A 6,463-nucleotide genomic window follows, 5' to 3' on the forward strand; every position below is an offset into this window, starting at 1 on the left:
AGGAACGCGGCAGAGATGTCCACTCTCACCACTGTTATTCAACATAGTATTAGAAATCCTAGCCACAGCAATCAGACAACAAAAAGAAATCAAAGGCATCCAAATCGGCAAAGAGGAAGTCAAACTCTCACTCTTTGCAGATGATAGGACACTGTACGTGGAAAACCCAAAAGACTCCACCCCAAAACTGCTAGAACTCATACAGGAATTCAGTCAAGTGGCAGGATATAAAATCATTGCACAGAAATCAGTGGCATTCCTATACACCAACAACAAGACAGAAGAGAGACAAATCAAGGAGTCGATCCCATTTACAATTGCACCCAAAACCATAAGATACCCAGGAATAAATTTAACCAAAGAGGCAAAGGATCTGTACTCAGAAAACTACAAAATACTCATGAAAGAAATTGAGGAAGACACAAAGAAATGGAAAAACGTTCCATCATGGATTGGAAGAACAAACATTGTGAAGATGTCAATGCTACCTAGAGCAATCTACACATTCAATGCAATCCCCATCAAAATACCATCCACTTTTGTCAAAGAAATGGAACAAATAATCCTAACATTTGTATGGAACCAGAAGAGACCCCGAACAGCCAGAGGAATGTTGAAAAAGAAAAGCAAAGCTGGCGGCATCACAATTCCGGACTTCCAGCTCTATTACAAGGCTGTCATCATCAAGACAGTACGGTACTGGCACAAAAACAGACCCATAGATCAATGGAACAGAATCGAGAGCCCAGAAATGGACCCTCAATTCTATGGTCAACTCATCTTTGACAAAGCAGGAAAGAATGTCCAATGGAAAAAAGACAGTCTCTTCAACAAATGGTGTTGGGAAAATTGGACAGCCACATGCAGAAGAATGAAACTGGACCATTTCCTTACACCACACACAAAAATAGACTCCAAATGGTTGAAAGACCTAAACGTGAGACAGGAGTCCATCAACATCCTAAAGGAGAACACAGGCAGCAACCTCTTCGACATCAGCCACAGCAACTTCTTCCTAGAAGCATCACCAAAGGCAAGGGAAGCCAGGGCAATAATGAACTATTGGGATTTCATCAAGATAAAAAGCTTTTGCACAGCAAAAGAAACAGTCCACAAAACCAAAAGACAACCGACAGAATGGGAGAAAATATTTGCAAATGACATATCAGAGAAAGGGCTAATATCCAAAATGTATAAGGAATTTATCAAACTCAACACCCAAAGAACAAATAATCCAATCAAGAAATGGGCAGAAGACATGAACAGACATTTTTCCAAAGAAGACATCCAAATGGCCAACAGACACATGAAAAAGTGCTCAACATCGCTCAGCATCAGGGAAATCCAAATCAAAACCTCAATGAGATACCACCTCACACCTGTCAGAATGGCTAAAATTAACAAGTCAGGAAACAACAGATGTTGGCGGGGATGTGGAGAAAGGGGAACCCTCCTACACTGTTGGTGGGAATGCAAGCTGGTGCAACCCCTCTGGAAAACAGTATGGAGGTTCCTCAAACAGTTGAAAATAGAGCTACCCTACGATCCAGCAATTGCACTACTGGGTATTTACCCCAAAGATACAAATGTAGGGACCCGAAGGGGTACGTGCACCCCGATGTTTATAGCAGCAATGTCCACAATAGCCAAACTGTGTAAAGAGCCAAGATGTCCCCCGCCAGATGAATGGATAAAGAAGATGTGGTATATATACACAATGGAATATTATGCAACCATCAAAAGGAATGAGATCTTGCCATTTGCAACGACGTGGATGGAACTGGAGAGTGTTATGCTGAGTGAAATAAGTCAATCAGAGAAAGACATGTATCATATGACCTCACTGATAGGAGGAATTCTTAATCTCAGGAAACAAACTGAGGTTTGCTGGAGTGGTGGTGGGTGGGAGGGATTGGGTGGCTGGGTGACAGACATTGGGGAGAGTATGTGCTATGGTGAGTATTGTGAATTGTACAAGACTGATGAATCACGGATCTGTACTTCTGAAACAAATAATGCAATATATGTTAAGGAAAAAAAAATAAGAAGATAGCAGGAGGGGAAGAATGAAGGGGAGTAAGTCGGAGGGGGAGACGAACCATGAGAGACGATGGACTCTGAAAAACAAACTGAGGGTTCTAGAGGAGAGGGGGTTGGGGGATGGGTTAGCCTGGTGATGGGTATTAAAGAGGGCACGTTCTGCATGGAGCACTGGGTGTTATGCACAAACAATGAATCTTGAAACACTACATCAAAAACTAATGATGTAATGTATGCTGATTAACATAACAATAAAAAATTATTAAAAAAAAAAAAGAAATGGCACTCACCAGTGTCAGGCCAGGTAGGTATAGAGCAAAAAAAAAAAAAAAACGGTGCCCACCAGTGTCTCCTTTCCTTGAGAAAGTTCCTACAAATCCCTACCCTTATGGCACATGACCTAAAATTAGTCAATAAGTGTCCTTCACATATGGCCCAGACACTTTCACTTTTCAAACTGCTGCTTCTTTGTTGAGTAAGTTTGTGCCGTGGGTCCTTTAAAAAAGACTCTCAGTTTCTTAAAATCCTCCAACTCTCCCAGAGTTAATCCCTGGTGGTTTTCAAAGCCAAACATTATGGGGGCTTGTCTTCCTGGTGGAGGTCCCCAGGGCAGGGGTGCCCAGTGTGCGGCATGAACCCTTTGCTCCTCAAGGAGGCCCTCTGTGTTGGTGATATCCTTCCTGTGTGTGAGTTACCATGCAAGGGGTAGGAGTCCTGACTAGACTGTGTCTCTGCCTTTCCTACTCCTCTTAGTGTAGGTTGGGCTTTATATATTTCGTTATGGAAGAGTTGTTCTGCTAGTCTTCAGGTCATTGTCAGAGAGAGTTGTTCCATATGTGTAGTTTTGGTGTGTCCATGGGAGGTGAGCTCAGGGTCTGCCTACTCCGCCATCTTGTTCCCAGCCCACTGAATCTTTACTGAGCACCAGTGTGTACTAGCACACTGCCAGGCACACAGCAATTTTCCAGAAATTATTAATGGAACAGTAAGGGTATAAGGTACTATACGGGTGGCTGGACATACAGACATGAACCAGGCAGGCTTGCGCTATACTCATGGAGCTTTGGAGCCTAGAGGATAAAAACAGATAAGGATGCATACAGGTGTGCTGGATCTCAAGATTCCCACAGAGTCCAGTAAACAGGGGTAGGTGGCCTAGTTTGGAGAGGCTCAAGGAAGGCTTCAGTATGGAAGAAGCCTTTATTTATTTATGTATTTATGTATTTATGTATTATTTATTTATTTTACATTCAACGTAAATACTTTATTAACAACCGCAGATCATCCCTGTGAGCCAAGTGGTCGACCCAGACATCCAGGACCCAGCCACAAGTTCAGCGCAACCTCCGAGCTTCTCACTCTGACTCCAACAGGGTGAGCACGTCCCCCTCGCGCACGGGGCCTTTCACGTTGCAAATGATGGGAGTGGCTCGTGTCGTCCATGAACTCCACACGCACCTGCGTGCACTGTCCTTGCGAGCCGGTCCTGCCCAAAACCTTGGTGACCCTGGCCAACTTGATAGGCTGCACACGGCTCGTGTCCATGATGGCGGCGCGGCGCAGGTCGGGCGGAGAGCTGGAAGACGCCTTTAAACAGAAGTTGAAGGACACACAATCTGCCCCACCTGGTCGGAGGCTCTACTAAAAGACTGAAGCCTGGAGCTAAGTGAAGCAGGTGGGACAAACAGCCACCAGATAAAGGGAACACCTCTATGAACACCCTGGGGCCAAATACAGCAGGCAGGTTCCTGGACCTGAGAAGTGTTAGGTAGGGCTGCCACGGGGAAGGCACAGAGGACGACAGAATGAGCTCCAGTGGAACCTTGACTCAGCTTTTCCTGGTGCACACCAGACTTGGGTGGGGTAGAAGGTCCCCGCCAAAGAGAGTGGCACTTGAATGTCTGTCTGGATGATGATTTATAGAATAAAACTCAGCCCTCTGGAGGTCAGAGTCCCTGTGAATAACAAAACGTTTTGTCCCACTGTGCGAACATGACACGGGACGTGTTCTGAAGCTGTCAGTGCCTTGTCAAAATGATGGGAGAGGAAAAGAGCAGAGGAGGAGAAACAGCTGGAGTCAGTTAGAGTTAAGATACGTATAGTTTGCAAATAAATTATCTGTCAAAGCGTGTTTTGGTTCTTGCTTATTCCAACATGTTTGAAAATGCTTAAATTGTTCGGTTGAGGCCAGAATTCTCTGAGGATCAGGCTTTCACTTTACTGCATGTGTCTGTTAATACTTAACGGCCCCCTTCTGCAGATCTCCTGTGATCTGCATCAAATAAAGTGACTAACCTAAGCTATGATTGGATGGAGCCCTAGGTCACCCAAATAAACTGTAGCAAAACGGTCACATACCCAACAGCAAATACGTGGCTCTACCTTCAGAGATAATCCAGAGTCCTACAATTTCACCTCACCTTCCTGCTACTCCTGGGGTCCAGGACACCGTTAACTCTCGCTCAGATTATTACAGTGTCATCCTAAATTGTCTCCCTGCTTCTGCCCTTGGGTCCTCCTCGGTCTAAGTTCAGTAGAGCAACCGGAGATTTATTTAAAAGGTGAATCAGATCCTATTCCTCCTCTGCTATATCTCACAGAAAGGGTTCTTCACAGAAAGGGAACCAATAGGGTCTATACATACAGAGAGACTTATTTTAAGGGATTGGCTTATATGATTGTAGAGGTTGACAGGATCAAAATCGGCAGGGTGGGCCAGCAGGTTAGAGACGCAGGGAGAGCCAGTGCTGCAAGTCCAAAAGCTGTCTGCTGGCAAAACAGTCTTTTATTCTATTCAAGCCTTCAACTGATGGGATGAGGCCTATCCACATTACGAAGGGCAATCTGCTTTACTCAATGTCTAACAATTTAAATGTAAATCTCATCCCAAAACACCCTCATGAAAACATCCAGAATAATGGGGCACTGTGGCCCAACCAGGTTGACAGACACAACTAACCATCACTTCTCCTAACAATGGCCTACAAGCTCCTCATGGCCAGTAGCCCCACTTCCTAACTGGCTTATTTTTCTCCATTACACCATCATGTTTGTTTACTTATTTATTATTCTTACGTCTGTCTCTTCTGCTAGAATATAAGTTCCAGGAGGATAGAGACTGTTCTACTCATTGCTGGACCCCAGTGGCTTAGAACAACAATGGCTTAGAACGTTGGCCACGTTGAGTGAAATATTTGTTGAGTGAACAAATAAGCCACACTAGTGGCTTAGAACAACAATGGCTTAGAACGTTGGCCACGTTGAGTGAAATATTTGTTGAGTGAACATATGATAGATGATATGCAGATTTTTTTCCCTAACAATTTAATTTTCATATATCCTAGAACATCTATTATGCATTTGAGCCCATTTTTTTTGCTATCCCCAGCTGAGTCTCTCTCACATAGGGGCAGGTCCAAGCCTGTAGGTGCTTTGGACAAGTCAATTATCTGGTTCCAGTCAAGCAATAAGACGCCATGCCCTCACAGGGAGTAGAAGGGTGGTTACCAGTGACAGGATGGAGGGGGAAATGTGGAGATGTCGGCCAAAAGATATAATGCTCTATTGATGCAAGAAGAATATGTTCTGGAATCTTAGGTACAGAAGGATAACTAGAGTTAACAATACCCAATACCGTGCTGCATACTTGAAATTTGCTAAGAAGGTAGATCTTAAGTGTTCTCACCGGAAAAAACAGAAAAGTAAATGGTAACTCTGGGGGGTGATGGTTAATTAGCTTCATTGTGGGGATCATTTCACAGCGTAAATCAAAACAGCATGCTGTACACCTTAAATGAATACCATTCCTACTTGTCAATTTCCCCTCAGTAAAGCTGAGGGGAAAAAGAAAAAAAAAAAAAGGTGCCGTGCTTTCAAACTGGAATCCTGAGTTACTTCATCAACACTTTAGCAGAGGCAGGACCTGGATCACAGAGAAGGGGCTTCTTTATTTCTGTTCTAGAACACTGTCTTCATTAGCCCAAAAGGCATACATTTCCATTATGTAAAAAGTCACTGTGGAGACCTAAATTAACCAGCAACCCTATTTTCATTTTACTCCAGGGCTGGTTTCTGCCCCTACTGAGTGGATGTGTCTGCTGCGTTGACTCAGAATCCAGCTTGCTACCACAGCTGAGAATCTCCCAAAGGCAGGATCTTCCAGTTCTGCAACTTAATCTCCCTGGAGAAGGCTCTCACTGGGCATTTGTTAAATTTATAAGTTATTCTATTTAATTGCTTCAAAAGCTTTCAGAAAAGGAGAGGAAAGTTTTTGAAGGAACGAAACTAGTTAGGGCCAGAACTAGAGTTTTAACAGAAGGCTCTTGACTCTGTCAGTTTCTCTCCCTGCCTCTCCACAACACAGAGGAAACTTCTAGGCCCTGGGAATTCCAGAGGCCCCCCCTCCACCTCCCTTTTCAGTTTA

General features: G+C 44.1%; 1 pseudogene; it reads right to left on the reverse strand.

Annotated features, from left to right (window-relative positions):
• Nucleotides 1–3,289: 3,289 nt before the first annotated feature.
• On the reverse strand, nucleotides 3,290–3,604 carry LOC114197861 (small ribosomal subunit protein eS28 pseudogene; annotated as a pseudogene).
• Between the last annotated feature and the right edge of the window lie 2,859 nt (nucleotides 3,605–6,463).

This window comes from Eumetopias jubatus, unplaced genomic scaffold, assembly GCF_037043125.1.
Source record: "Eumetopias jubatus isolate StellerSeaLion01/CBP00866 unplaced genomic scaffold, mEumJub1_p1.0 scaffold_10, whole genome shotgun sequence".
NCBI classification, from domain to species: domain Eukaryota; kingdom Metazoa; phylum Chordata; class Mammalia; order Carnivora; family Otariidae; genus Eumetopias; species Eumetopias jubatus.